At 40.4% G+C, this 15861-nt stretch overlaps 1 protein-coding gene across 2 annotated transcripts in view; it reads right to left on the reverse strand.

Annotated features, from left to right (window-relative positions):
• RAB30 (RAB30, member RAS oncogene family) overlaps positions 1–15861 on the reverse strand; it is a 117302-nt gene that overhangs the window by 59211 nt on the left and 42230 nt on the right. The gene's annotated exons all lie outside the window — the stretch shown is intronic.

Here is a 15861-nt window from a genome sequence, read left to right on the forward strand (position 1 = left end):
ATCTACATACAGAATACTATAGAGGGTATAGAATACTACATATACTGTCAGACATAGGTGATGTGTTAGGTGGTTTTACTAAACTACTTCCCCTGTGACAACCTTCCCCCAACACCACCCCACCTCCCATGTCTTTTTATTTTTTGATACAAGGGATAGCATACTGGGTAGGAAAGGAGGAGAGGAAATACAGTTATCTCCTCAACATCATGACTTTCCTGAGGTTTTGATATATCATAGCTTGGCAAAAGAAATTAAATGGGAATTTGGGGGGAGTTTTGCAGAAGCCTCTGATGACACACAAAGCCAAAAGACAACACAGAAAAAGTTGAAAATGAAGAAATGTGTAAAATATATGTATGATATTATATAATATCAACATATTTTTCTCTTAATACTGTAATAATTCAGACTTTCTTCTCTGGTACAAAGGGAGGGCCAAAAAATTTTACATGGATTTTCCAGAAAGTGAGAATGCTGCCCCTAACTAACCCCCAAGATGTAGAAGGGATAACTATTTAGAAATGAAGATGATGTAAAACCAAATGATATCAACAGAAAAAAAAATTTTAAAGTTTTTTGGGGCAGGTTTCCTCCTGTTTGATGCCAGAAGGTATCTTCTATGACCAGTGGGAAATTTAGACAGAGGCAAATTTAGGCTTATGTGTCAGATTGACCTTTTCTTAGTTTTTATTTATTTATTTTATTTTATTTTGGAGGACAATCGGGGTTAAGTAACTTGCCCAAGGTCAAACGGCTAGGTTTTTTTGTATGTGTGTGTTAAGTGTCTGAGGCCGGTTCCGTACTCAGGTCCTCCTGACTTTGGGGCCAGCACTCTACTCACTGTGCCACCTAGCCGCCCCCTTTCCTTAGTTTTTTAACTTGTTTACCAATCGATTCCATGACAGGAGGGCATCCTTAAATATGAAGCACGAAAATAAGCTTTGTGTAACTTGTTAATAAGTAAAAACAAAACAAAACAACAACGACGACAAAAACCCTCCCTGAGATCTAAGCTCAAAATAACTCCCTCCCCTGTCATTTCAGACCCACCTACTTCAAAAAGCTCCTATGGGACAGCTAGATGGTGCAGTGAATAGAGTACCAGTCCTGGAGTCAGGAGGACCTGAGTTCAAATGCTGCCTCAGACACTTAACACTTACTAGCCATGTGACCTGGGGCAAGTCACTTAACCCCAATTGCCCTGCCCTCCCCTCTCCAAAAAAGCAAAAAAAACCCAACAACAACAACAACAAAAAGAAAAGCTCCTATTAAAGATTCTCTTCTCCTTTTTAAATAAATGTTTGGTTGTTCAATAGAATCACCTTTAGAAAATCACTGGTACTAGCTTTTTGGCTCTCTAAGACAACCAACTAAAGGAATCAAATTAGTTACAAAAATCAGCAATTGGTGGAGGAAGGGCTTCTAAGCGGTAGGGTGAGGAGGGAATAGATTGCATTCATGGGGGCCAAGCAGTACCAAGACACAGAGGCAGGGTTTGGCACATTGTGCATGAGGAACAGCAAGCTGCATTTGGTTGGAACATAAAGTACGTGAAGAGGAATAGACAGTAATCATGGACAGATAGGCTGAAATCAGGTTGTAAAGACTTTAAAAGCCAAACAGAATAGTTTCTATTTTATCACAGAAGCAAGAAGCAATTACCTTCCCCCCAAATTTTGTTCTATCAGATTTACCATCATATGAGCAGGTTTTGCAGGTCATTTGTTTCTTGTTTTCTTGTGTGCCACATCAACATACCACAAAAAGCACACATTGACGTAACTTATTGATAAGTTATAAAGCAAAGCAATTTAGCCCACCCTCAAAGTGGCTTCATATAAGAAAAATTTCCTAACAATTGATCCTTCAGGTTTGGGTTGGAATCAATGACCTCTGAGATCTATTCCAACTCTGAGAGTCTATGAAGTGGTTTATCTATTTATTCATATCTCCCCTTCCAACTCTCTCATTGATTAATTCAGTAAACAACCACTAAACTTAAAAGTGGGAGGGAATCACTTTATTTAATATCAAGCAAACAATAATCTAGTTTTGCTCCTTTCATATCCACAAACATTTATGAAACACCTATTATGTGCAATGTCCGACGCTAACATTCTGGATACAGATATGAGTGAGACATGCCTTGTCTTCAGGAAACTTCCAGTCTAGGACGGGAGACAAATACCAGAATGCCACTCTTGTTGTTCAGTTGTTTCAGTCGTGTCTGACTCTTCGTGACCCCATTTGGGATTTTCTTGGCAAAGACACTGGAGTAGTTTGCCATTTACTTCTTTGGCTCATTTTATAGGTGAGACCAGTCAGGGCGTAACAAATTCGTTGGAGACATCCAAATGAAGTGCTATGAGAAATCTGAGGAAAAAATGTCTTCTAACTAGGGTGGAAAGAGCAGGAAAAGAAAGCATCCTTTTGGAAGCAGTCCCTGAACCTAAAGAAGAATAAGGGAAGGATTTCAACAAGCAGATGTAATTGGTAGGGTTCAGGAGCAACCCTGGGAGACAGTAGGAGGATAGGCATAAAAGGCAGGGAATAGTAAAATGTTCTATTAATCTGGATCATATAGTGAAGGGGAAACATGAGAAAAGGTTGGAAAAGTGTTTGGGGGCAGATTATCGAGGGATATGAATACCAGAAAGGAAATTAGATATTATTTAGCTATCAATGAAGATTTTTGACCATAGGAATGGCATGAACAGATTTGCACATTACAAAGATAAATCTGACAAAGGGAAAGGAAGGGAATAAACATGTCTGTAGCTCCTGCTATATGCCAGGCACTATAATGAGCACTTTTTAATTTTTACAAATATTATCTCATCTGATCCTCACAACAACCCCGAGAGGTAGATGATATTATTATCCCCATATTGCAACTGAGGAAACTGAAGCAAATAGAGGTTAAATTATTTGTTCAGGCTCACACAGCTAGTAAGGGTCTGGGGTCATATTAGAACTCAAGACTTCCTGACTCCAGGCCCAGTGTTCTATCCACCAGCCCACCTAGCTGCCATAACAGAGACATGAAGAACAGATTACAAGGCTAGGGATGGGGGAATGGGGGTGGAGGACAGCAACAGGGAAACAATTTAGAAAGCAATTAGACTAGTCCAGGTGAGAGGTAATGAGGTCCAGAACTAGAGTGAGAGGCAATAGGAATAGCAGAAAAGAGGGGATGTATTTAAGAGGGTTGAGAAACAGAATTTATCCCAGCACCTGCAATGTGCTAGGTGGTCTGCAGTGTAGACCATAAATCTGAGCATTTTTTTTATTCCCAGATGCAGAAGCAGAGATAAGTTAAACTCCAGAGACTTCTCTAGGATGGATATCATGAAACATCTGTGTTTGCTGCACAGACTGCCTTCACACAGTCCCTCAAGAGCAGTAAGAAAAACATAGCTCATCTCAGCAAGTTGTCTGTATGTGAAAGACCATAAATCTCAAGCTTCTAACTTGGAATAATGATTAATATGCTTTTATTGTACTGTTCCAGGGAGAAAAGATACAAGTTGTCCCAAAGAACCCTAGGGCCTGCTTCATTCAACATCAGGAGACCAGAGTCTCTAGTTAATATTATTATTCATAATTTTATCAACAACAGCAATTTTTTTTTGCTTTTTTTGGAGGGGGGAAAATAGGGCAATTGAGGTTAAGTGACTTGCCCAAGGTCACACAGCTAGTTTTTGTGTTAAGTGTCTGAGGTTGGAGGACTCAGGTCCTCCTGACTCCAGGGCTGGTACTCTATTCACTGCACCACATAGGCACCCCAACAACAGCATTTCTGTGAGGCTTAAGATTTACAAGTCACTTGCCACAGCTTCCAGTTAGTTCAGTTGGTCGTCCTGATAGAAAATCATGGAATAATGGATGTGAAAAGCGAATTTAGAAATTCCAGTCACCTTGTTTAGAAAAATAAAGATTCTAAGCTAAAAAAGCTCCCATTTATATAATACTTTACAGTTTACAAAGTGCTTTTTCCTCACAGCTCTGTAAGGTAGATATTTTTATTATCCCCATTTTTCAGATGAAGACATGGTGGTCTTCCACCTCCGAGTTCCATATTCTTTTCACTAGATAGCACCTTTGCATCTGCCAAAAGTTCAATTATTGAAACATCACATACTCTTGACAATCATTCTGCCTCTCCCCCACAGAGATCCCCTTTGGAGGCCTAAGGGGATCAGCTTCTCCACATCTCTGCAAAGAAAGTTGACCAAGGTCTGATGGCTTCCAGGAAATCTCAGTAGATCCAGAGGACCAAGAACCAATTATGGCCTCAAAAATAATGCTCCCCTTAATTTATCAAAGCTTCCCTTTTCTGCCTATCTCAGTCTAAGACTTGAGCACTAACAAATCCTTGCCCCACAAGGCTAAAATATGGAATGACCCTAATAACATAGAATGTCAGAGCTGAGAAGAACCTAAGAACAAGGGACAGTAAGTCACAGAATGTCAGGGATCTTAGATTTCATTTTAGCCCAATCCCTGAAATTTTACAGGTGGGGAAACTGAGGTTCTATGGATATAAGAATTCTCTTATTACTAACATCTCTGTTTAGGACTTCACAGCCCTTCCTCATCTTAATATTTCCTTTTTCTCTCAGGAACATTTTATTCCCACTTGTAATTTTATGGGCATGCATAGTATTAGGGGGGGAAAAAATACTGCAAAGCCACTAGGAACACAGAAACAAGTTATGGAACAGTTTTGAAAGCCATCCAGAGTGTTTTAATGAAAACCATAAACCCCCAGTCACTAACTTATACAGTATTTCATTCCAGGCCCATTGCCCCACCTCCTCCCAGCTCAGCATCCCAAGGCAGCTGAGTCAGCAGCAATCCAAAAGAAAGGGAGCTGGGTAAAATCTATTTTACATTCAGCAAGGGCTGGGAAAGCTGCAGCTTGCAAGGGACAAGGAGATAGGAGAGAGGTAAAGTCAATCCAGCTGCACCCAGAGACCTTGAAGAGCTCTAGGTAGAGCAACAGCAGTTTAAAATCCAAGAGATCACAAAACAGTCATGCTGGGGAAAAACAAACAAACAAAAAGCTGCTTGAGACCACTCAGCCAAAACTGCATGCAGCCATACCGAGTATGAGGAGGGATTTCTGGCATAAGGAAAGGGAACAGATTTCATGGCTTGTGGGCAGGGACCAGGAGGATAGAGAGGGATTTGGTGGTTCTGTCACTTGGTCAGGAAGAGCCAGGATAGGTTAATACAGGGGTTCTGGGGTATGTGGAAGAAGGAAGAGGAGGAGAAAGAATGAGGAAAGGGAAGAGGGGGAGAAGGAATGAGGAGAGGGAGGAGGGAAGAGGAGGAGAAGGAATGAGGAGAGGGAGGAGGGAAGTGGAGGAGAAGGAATGAGGAGAGGGAGGAGGGAAAAGGAGAGAAAAGGGAGGAGAGAGGAAAAGAAGGAAGAGGAGCATAACTAACACTTATATAGAGCTTATTATGTGCCAGGCACTGTGCTAAGGGTTTTATAATTATTATCTCATTTGATCCTCCCAACATAGATTTTAGGTGACCTGTGAACTTGGATGGGGAAAATGTTACATCTTTGTTTTCACTATCCTCCCTAATTGAATTTTAATATTTCTTTCAATTATTTAACAAACATTATTTTGAGATGGAACCATAGGCTTCACCAGAATGCCAAAGGGGTACATGGAACAAAAATAGGTATAGAACCCTTAGACTGAATGGAAGATACAGAATGGGAGGCAGAAGGGTCATACAGGATCATATAGTATATAGGACCCCTGGTAAAGCTCTGGAAGTAGAAAGTAGTCATATAAAGGTTTCAGTTGAGCATCCATCTACAAACATTTATTAAGCACTGACTGTGTGCCAGTTACTGTGCTAAGTCCTAACGACCAAAAGGCCTAAGTAAAATGATCTCTCCCATAAGGGGCTTACATTTTATAAAGAAAAGACATGTGCTCATATGCCCATCAACTGGGGAACAGCTAAACAAGTTGTGGTATATGAATGTAATGGAATATTATTGTGTTACAAGAAATGATAAACAGGCGGACTTCAGAGAAACCTGGAAAGACTTATATGAACTGATGCTGAGGGAGGAGAGCAGAACCAGGAGAACATTGTACACAGTAACAGCCACAATCTGTCATGCCTGATTTTGATAGACAGCCCTTCTAAGCAATGCAAGGACCTAAAACAATCCCAGAGAATACATGATGGAAAATGCCAGTCACATCCAGAGAAAGAACTATGGAGACAAAATGCAGAACAAAGCAGACTATTTTCCTTTTTGTTTTGTTTTTTCATTTTGTTTTTTTCTTTCTCGTGGTTTTTCCCATTCATTATAATTCTCCTATGCAATATGATTAATGTAAAAATGCTTTTAATAGGAATGTATTTGTATTTGTACAAGCTCATATCAGTATGCAAGCCATTTTGGGGAGGGGTGGGAGAGAGGGAGAGAAAATTTAAAACTTATGGAAGTGATTGTTGAAAACTAAAAATAAATTTAATAAAAAATTTTAAAAGAGTATATAGAATAACCACAAGATTATTTCAGGTGGGGAGATATTGACAGCTCAGGGGACCAGAAAAGGCCTAGATGTAGGAAGGGGCATTTGAGCTGAGCTTTAAAGAAAAGCAGGGTTTCTAGGAATCAGAAACATCTCTGCCTCTTCCAAAGGGAGAGAAAAAGGAAACAGGAAGGAAAATCTAGGAAAAAGGACAATGAGGGATATTTCAGGATATCTATTTTGAGAAAGACCAGGAAGCCTCCCTTCCCCCGTTAATATAATAATTCTAACTCCCACTTCAATAATACTTTATAGTTTTGTTTATAAACTTTATACTTTATTTTCATCGACTCTGTTATAAGGAAGTTAGTATGAGAATTACTGGTCACATTTTACCGATATGGAAAGTAAGGTTCAGAGAGGGTACAAGTGATTGCCCTGGTCTTCTGACTTAAACTCCAGTTTTCACTATTTCACACAACCCTTTAATATAATATACAAATGTAAAACATACAGATATAAAAGGGCTTTCCAGCAAGTGGAGTTGCCCCCAAAATGGAATAAGTCAACCCAGGGAGTTTCCCATCACAGGACATATTCAAATAGAGCTTAAATGAACACTTGTCAGGGATGCTGCTAAAGGAATTTGTTTTTTTTAACAAGCATTTATTAAGCATCTATGTGTCAAGCACTGTGTTAAGGACTTTCCAGATATTACTTCATTTTATCCTCACAACAACCCTGGGAAATAGGCACTATTATTATCCCCATTTTGCAGATGAGGAAATTGAATCAGACAGAGGTCAACTGACTTGTACAGGGTCACACAGCTAGTGTCTGAGGCAAAATCTGAACTCAGCTCTTCCCAACTCCAAGTCCAGAACTCAAGCCACTGCTCTATCTAGCCTGGTATTAGCCTAAATTAGGGGTGAGGAACCTGTGGCCTCAAGGCCAGGAATGATCTCTTGGGTTCTTTGCCATTTTGAGAGTTTATGATTCTAAGTCAAAATCTGGATCTGCCCTACCACAAATAGGCCCTGACTCACTATATGACATTCTACACCTAAAATCAACAATCACTGAGAGCAAGGAAGATGAATTTCTGCAAAGGGCTCCACTATTCAAGCTCTTAACTCAGGTTTCGGGGATGAGATATGATACTCTTCCAACCCTCTGTGTTGTCTGTTATTGGAGGGCAACAGACTCAGACCCAGAGCTCTTGGGGATACTAGGCCAATGACATCATATCTCCTCATTGGTAAAACAGAGGCAGTCACATTTGTACCACACCCTCACAGGATTTGGCAAACCATCGGAACCTACAAAGGCAATGCGGTACCCAGAAGCACGGAAACAACAATGGCTCTAGAGACAGAAGAACAAAGCTCAATCCCATCTTTGTATCTTCCTTGATCAAATCACTTCCTGTCTCTGGGCCTCAGTTTCCTTATCAGTAAAAAGAGATGATTGGACTAGATGGTCTTTAAGACACTTCCAGCTCTAGAATATCATGCTATGATGCTAGACAAGTATTATATATATATTACCATGTTTTATACCTGTATCCTGTTCTCTGAACACAGAGCTTGGAGGGGCCCAGGAGTGTGTTTCTCTGTCCACCACATTTTCCCCTTCCTACAGCACTGAGGCCTCCTTTTCTAAATATGCAGCTGCCAATGAGAATAATGTTGTGGTTGCTGCCAGACGCCAGATTCTGCTGAAGCTGGTTTCATACAGCTCTTTATGCCTGAAGAGACCTCTGAGTCAAAGTCTGTGGCCTCCTCTGGCCCACTGCAGACTCACTTGATATTCTTAGGAGACATACAAGGGCCTGTTCCCTTAACAATAATTATTTCCCTAGAGAAAGTCTCTGTCTAGACAGAGCAGTCCAATTTACCTTTACTGCTGTGGCAATGGCATGCTACTCCACATTTCAGAAAATGATTCTGGGGTTTGCAAATCATAACAGTGAAGATGTTAGACCCAGTAAGGCAAAGTGGTCTAGCTGTAGGCCACACCCTTAGCCCAGAGGCCAGATGGAATGCCACAGCTCCCCATACCCCCCAAATAGTAGCAAGACAGGACACTACTAGACAAGTACACAAATAAGGTGTCCACAATTGGTCAGGTGATAGCCCTCCTGTCCTCTACCCTATACTCCCAAGCCATGGAGAGAGATGATAACCTAGTGAAGATATGGTGGTGAACCTCATGTATTTAAAGGACTATCACACAGAAAAAAATGAATAGATTTTTTCTGATTGGTTCCAGAAAAAAGGACAATGTGTCTTTGTTGTAAAGAAGCAATATGATTTTGAGGTAAGGAAACTATATCCTAACAATTCAAGTTATCCAAAAGTGGAAAGGGCAGGCTGGGGAAAGAGTAGGTTTCTCCTTATTGCAGGTCTTCAAGGAAAGGTAGATGACCACTTGTCAGAAATATGGGACAGGAATATGTCAGAGATATGTAAAAGACAGAAATAGGTCTTTTACAATTATGGATTGGACTAGATGGACTCTGAGATCCCATTTCTGAGCTTCAATGTCTTCATCTGTAAAATGGAGAGAAGATTTTCAACTGCCTACCTTCTAGGGGTGTTTTGACCAAGGCATTCTTTGCCAGCCTTACGGGATTACAGAAATGTGTGAGCTTTGTTGTGGTGAAGAGTCAGCTGTTTTTGGCAGGAATAAGACTAAATGATTTGTAAGGTCCCTTCCAACATTAAAATTCTATGATTCTTTAACAGCAACCATGTTGTGGTTTTTTCCCCCCTACTTAATAGCATTTTTTCCCAATTACATGTAAAGATAGTTTTCAACATTCGTTTTTGTGAGATTTTGAATTCCAAATTTCTCTCCCTCCCTCGCTAAGATAGCAAGCAATATGATATAGATTATACACGAACAATCACATTAAGCATATTTCCACATTAGTCATGTTGTGAAAGAAGAATCAGAACAAAAGGAAAAAACCACAAGAAAGAAAAAAAAAGAGAGAAAATAGTATGCTTTGATTTACATTTAGTCTCCATACTTCTTTCTCTGGATGTGGATAGCATTTTCCATCACGAGTCTTTTGGAATTGTCTTAGATCATTGTATTACTGAGGAGAGCTAAGTCAATCAGAGTTGATCTTTGAACAGTGTTAACAGCAACCATTTTATCTCACACACACACACACACACTCACTCACTCACTCACATCCCCAAATTCCCTACCATTCAACTACATGTCATCTTTCGGAACAATAAGAATTTTTAAAAATCCATTTAGGTTTTTTTTTCTGGCAAGGATAATCAGGCTGATGTATTTTGAGTCATCATGGATGTTACTGGGGAGGCCCTTGTAGTACTTGGGGGTCTGATGCAATAAACACAATACAGTCTGAAAACAGGCTTCTACAATATATCTACAAGGCCTTCTCACCGATAGGAAATCCTTCTACTTCTACTTGGACTCTGGACAGGGCATCCTTCTCCATAGTGATCTTAGGATCCTAGACCTAGAACTCCAAGAGACCCCAGAACCTCAACCTTCCCATTTTAGAGATGAAGAAACTGAGACCCAGAGAGGATAAGTCATTTGTCCAAGGTCACACAAGTAGCAGGTGAAATTGAGCCAAGCTCCTCTGATTCCAAATCCAGAGGCCTTTCCACTGCACACATGTTGTTACTGTTGTTTTTCAGGGGGGAGGGGGAAATCTGGGGGGAGTGTTTTTTTAAATCAATAAAAGGCATTAGTGAGTTGGTTCAGAACAGAGAAGAAAAGATTTTTGGTGGGGAAGGGGGAGAATGATAGCTGTCTTCAAATATCTGAAATGTTCTTGTGTGGAAATGACATTAGACTTACTCCTTTAAAAAAGCCTTTCCAGGGCCTCTCAACTTCTAGCACTTTTCCTCCCAGACTTGTTTTTGAGTCATTTTTCAGTTGTGTCCGACTCTTCATGATCCTATTTGGGCTTTTCTTGGCAAAAATACTGCTAAGATGGTTTGCCATTTCCTTCTCCAGCTCATTTTACAGATGAGGAACCAAGGCAAACAGGCTTAAGGGACTTGCCCAGAGCCCCACAGCTAGTAAGTGTCTGAGGCCAGATTTGAACTCAGGTTTTCCTGACTCCAAGCCTGGCACTATATCAACTGTACCATCTAGGTGCCAGAAGTTTTTATTAACTGCCTAATATGTGACATGCATTGTGCTTGACTCTGAGGATACAAAGAAAGCACCCATAAAACAAAACTCCAGAGAGCACCTAAGTGACGCGGGGATTAGAGGGTAAGTCCTGGAGTCAAGAAGACTAGCCTCAGACACGTACTAGCTGAGTGACCCTGGGTGAGTCACTTAACCCTGTTTGCCTTTGTTTCTTCATCTCTAAAATGTGGATAATAATAGCACCTAGCTCCCAGGGTTGCTGTGAGGATCAGATAAAGTAATAATTATAAAGCTTAGTACAGTGCCTGGTACACCATAAGTGCTATGTAAATGTTGGCTATCATCATCATAAAGCTCACAGTCTAACAGGGAAAATGACATCCCAATAATTATGTATAAACAAGACACAGACACGATAAATTGGGGGTAATCTCAGAGGGATGGTCCTAAGATTAAGGAAGACGAAGAAAGGCCTCTTGAGACCTTAGCTGAGACTTGAAGGAAGCCAGGGATGGTAGGAAGCAGGTATGAAGAGGGATGGCATTACATGCCCAAGAGATAGCCGGTGAAAACTCTCTGAGCTGGGAGATGGAGAGTCAGGGACAAGGAAGAGCAAGCAATTAAAACTACCCCAAAATGAAACTAGCTGCATCAAAATGTAGTAACTTCTCTTCCAGGAGACATTTTAAGTAGCAGCTAGATAAACAAGATACTCTAAAGGGGGATTCATGTTTCTAGTGGGGGTTGGACTCAGGTCCCTCCCAGATCTGAGGTCCTTGTGACCTGTGTCTTACAGGGTTGCTATGAGAATCAATGTATATAAAGATTCATGCTATATAATCTATTTAAATGCTATGTAATATATGTAAATACAAATTATATAAATGTTATAGAAATTCTAGCTATTATTATAATGTGGAAATGTTTTGCAAACAGTAAGTACAGTTTGAATATCACCACAACTGGACTAAGTACCCACAGCGATGAGGTTACAGATCCATCAAAGCATGGAATATTATTTACTATTATTCTACATTCATTAAACCAATATCCATTAAGCAACAACTGTAAAAACAAGCTAGAGAGTAGCTTGAGGTCAAATTTTTATCTGCCCCTAGTTTTTCTTCTAGATTTCCCAGGCTACCTAATCCACAAGCCCTGGGATAATTCACAACAGCATTTGAATACTGCCTTTAAAAATCAAGATGAATATCAGAAAAACAGCTGCCAACATTATATGTAGAGCTAGTCTTCAGTTTGATTCTACAAGCATTTCTCAAACACATATGCATGCCAGGAAGGGACAGAAACACACACACAGAAAACAAGTCCCTGCCTTTAAATACACTTTACTGGGAAAAATACATCCAAGGCAGCTAGGTGGTGCCACAGATAGAGCACTGGCCCTGAAGTCAGGGGGACCTGAGTTCAATCTGACCTCAGACACTTACTACCTATGTGACCCTGGGCAAGTCACTTACCCCCAATTGTATAAAAAAAAATACATACACAGGAATTTGGGAGCAGGATAGATTGCTAGCAATTGGAAAGATCAGGAAAGGTCTCTGGTCGTATATGACAATTCAACTAACCTTTGCTTTAATGGAGACAGGGATTCTAAGAGATATACATGAATGAGAACCAGTCCCTTCATTTTACAGGCATGGTAGAACAACCTGAACAAAGATTCAGAGATGAATGATGGAATGGTATGCATGATGAAAAGCAAGCAGACCAGGATGGCTGGAACATAGAGTGTGTTAAAAGGAATAACATGATATTTCTAGATAATAGACAATTGGTCAGGCTAAATTGTGAAGAGCTTTAAATGCTGAACAGAAGGGTTTGATTTTATTCTAGAATCAATAGGGAGTCACTGAAGCTTCTTGAACAGGGAAGTGACGTGGTCAGGCCTATATTTTATTTTATTTATTTATTTTTAGTTTTCAACATTCACTTCTATAACATTCTGAGTTCTAAATTTTCTCCCCCCTCCCCAAGATGGTGTGCAATCTAATATAGGCTATCCATATGATTCATATTAAACATATTTTTACTTTAGTCATGTTGTAAGGAAGAATTAGAACCAATGGGAAAAACCATGAAAAAGCAGAAATCAAAAAAAAAAAGAGAGAGAGCACATAGTATGCTTCAATCTGCATTCAGACTCCATAGTTCTTTTTTTGGGTGTGGACAGCATTTCCCATCATGAGTCTTTTGGAGTTGTCTTAGATCCTTGCATTGCTGAGAAGAGATAAGTCTATGAAAGTTAGTCATCACACAATGCGGCTATTACTATATACAATGTTCTCCTGGTTCTGGCTAGCTTCTTTCAGCATCAGTTCATGTAAGTCTTTCCAGGTTTTTCTGAAGCCTGCCTGCTCATCATTTCTTATGGAACAATAGTATTCCATTACATTCATAAACCACAACTTGTTCAGCCATTCCCCAACTGATGGGCATCCCCTCAATTTCCAGTTCTTGACAGGCCTGTGGATACATGGTAAATTGGAAATGGGAAGGTGGAAGCAAGGAGGGCTAGGGAGGGCACTATTACAGTTGTCTCGGAGAGGTGATGAGGGCTTGAAGCAGGGTGATGGCTGTGTCCATGGAGAGACAAGATGAGAGATGTCATAGAGATAGAATAGACAAGATTTAGCAACTGGCTGGAGTACAGAGAAACCCAATGAATTTTACAAAAACCCAACTTGGCTAGCACAGCTGAGGGACGTTGGGCATCAAAACAGGATCTATGGAACAAGGGAGTCAATGTGACATATATTAAAAAGAGCACAGGACAAGGCATCAGGAGAGATTCATTAGAAAGAGTAGATCTGAAGTCAGACTATTTGAGTTCAAATTCTTCTTCTGCTAATGTGACCCTAGGCAAGTCACTTAGCCCTGTTTGTCTCAGTTTCCTCATCTGTAAAAAAAGCTGAAGAAGAAAAGGGCAAACCACTCCAGTATCTTTGTCAAGAAAGATGCCATTCTTATTCTAGACCCTTGAAATTCACTTCCCTCAACTCTAAACTGTAGAACAGTAGACCAAATTCAGGTGAGTAATGAAGCTTTGCTGGAGGAAGAAATGACAAACCACACCAATATCTTTGCCAAAAAAATCCAAATGGGGTTGCGAAGAGTTGAACGTGGCTGAAAACAAACAAAATGGAAAGAATGGCTAGGCAAAGAATCAAAGAGCCAAAGCTTGAAGAAATCTCAGAGTCCAGCTAATTCTCATTTTACAGATGAGGAAACAGAACCAGGGAGGTCTTGTGACTTGCTTACTGTCACACAGTGTCCAAAGTGGGATCTGAATCCAAGTCCTCTGATTGCAAATCCACTGTTCTTTCCACTATACTAATCTCCAAAGTCCCTCCCAACTCCAAATTCTATTTTCCCATAGGACCAAAGTCCCAGTCCCAGCTCTGCCGTGAATTTTGCTGCATAACCTTAGACAAATCACTTCACAGGTATATTCTGGGCCTCATCTGTGATACAAACACTCGATGGTTTCTAAGGTTTTCTCCAGTTCCAAAGTGCCATCCTTCTATTATCTGTCTTACAAGGTTAGAGCAGTTCTTCTTGCTTTATTAATATTCCTCCCTCAAGGATATATATAACTAAAAAAGGAGAAGAGACGGTTGTGAAAGCAAGAGACAACAGATGGACAGCTTGGGTGTTACAGCAGTACACCAAGATATTAAAATATCCAAAAGAAGGCCTGGAGGGCATTTCATAGGAATCATCATTTCATGAGTCATGTACAGTGTTGAGAGTAACTGTTTTTGATCAGAGCCATCAAAGTTTCTAAACATAGTGGCTCCAAATAGCAGTCCTCCAAGCAAACTACTGTGCCCTGACAAAATTCTTCCTTTCCAACCTCTGAAATAACTTTCCCTCTGATTCCTATAACCTCATTACTCACTAAATTCATAAACAGGCCATGCACATGGCACCAGGAGGTAAGGGACAGATTGTCCCTAGTTGGTAAGCAAATACCCACAGGAGAAAACTAGGTCTATGCTGGCTGGTCCCCCAACTACTACCATACTAATTTATTTCATCTTGTAATAATTGCCTAGGATTTGGACAGGGAGAGGAAAGGGAGGTGGGAAGGAGAGGGCGAAGGATGATTTTCTTGGCCTGTCCCAGAGACAGGAGAAGCACATGGAAAACTGCCTATGCTGAGACTGAGAACACAGTTTATGTATCTCAGGTTTCTGGAAGGTTTTTCTCTCATCTCTTTGTTCCAAATAAATAAATAAAACTAGAATCTAACTTACATTCCATCCCTCCCTTCCCCCCTGCAAAATATCAATATTTTTGTAAATTGATTGATCCTGAATTAATTTTAAAATAGTATCCAGAACTAGGGAGGTTTCTGCCCAAAAGGAACTTATATAGTATAGCTATGGGAGAGAACTCTTATATGTATAAATATATACAAAGGAGAGATAAAGTAATTTAGTGGGGAATAGATAAATGAAGGATTCTGAGAAATGGAGGTGCAGAGGGAGTGCATTCCAAGGATGGGAGTTAGGTAGCGCAAAGGTATGGTGGCGGGAGATGCACTGTAGTGTGGGAGGTATAGTAGAAAGAGCAGTTTGGCTAGACCACACACAGTATGTGCAGAAATTACAGGCCACGTATGATAAATCAGGAAGGGAAGCCGGGTTGTAAAGTACTTAAATATCAAAGAGAGGAGTTCATACTTTTGTATAAGAGAGGGCCCCTAGAGTTTATTCTGTGGGGGACTGATAATAGTCAGGCCTGAGCTTTAGGATAATTTAATAATTTGTTGTTTTTGTTACAATAGCCCACCCATCCCCACCCCACATTCTGGTGTCCTTGAAGGCATCTGTACACTTATTTCTGCCTCTCTGTGCTCCCCTCCATAATCTGGGGCAATAGCATTCATGTTCTTCTTCCCACAGGATGCTCAGTCTCCTAACTCCAAGCATTCTTACTGGTTATTCCCCATGCCTGAAATGTTCTCCTTCCTCATATCCATCTCCTGACTTCCGTGATTTCTTTCAAGTCTCAGCTCAAATACTATCTTCTGCAAGCAAACTTTCCTGTTCTGCCTTAATGCTACTGCCTTCCCTCTATCTCCAATTGATTTTAAATATGTGTAGATATAGAAAGAGAGGGAGAGAGAGAGAGAGAGAGAGAGAGAGAGAGAGAGAGAGAGAGAGAG

This window comes from Petaurus breviceps, unplaced genomic scaffold (genome assembly GCF_028583685.1).
Source record: "Petaurus breviceps papuanus isolate PSGF00001 unplaced genomic scaffold, PetGlider_PUasm1.0 90823, whole genome shotgun sequence".
NCBI classification, from domain to species: domain Eukaryota; kingdom Metazoa; phylum Chordata; class Mammalia; order Diprotodontia; family Petauridae; genus Petaurus; species Petaurus breviceps.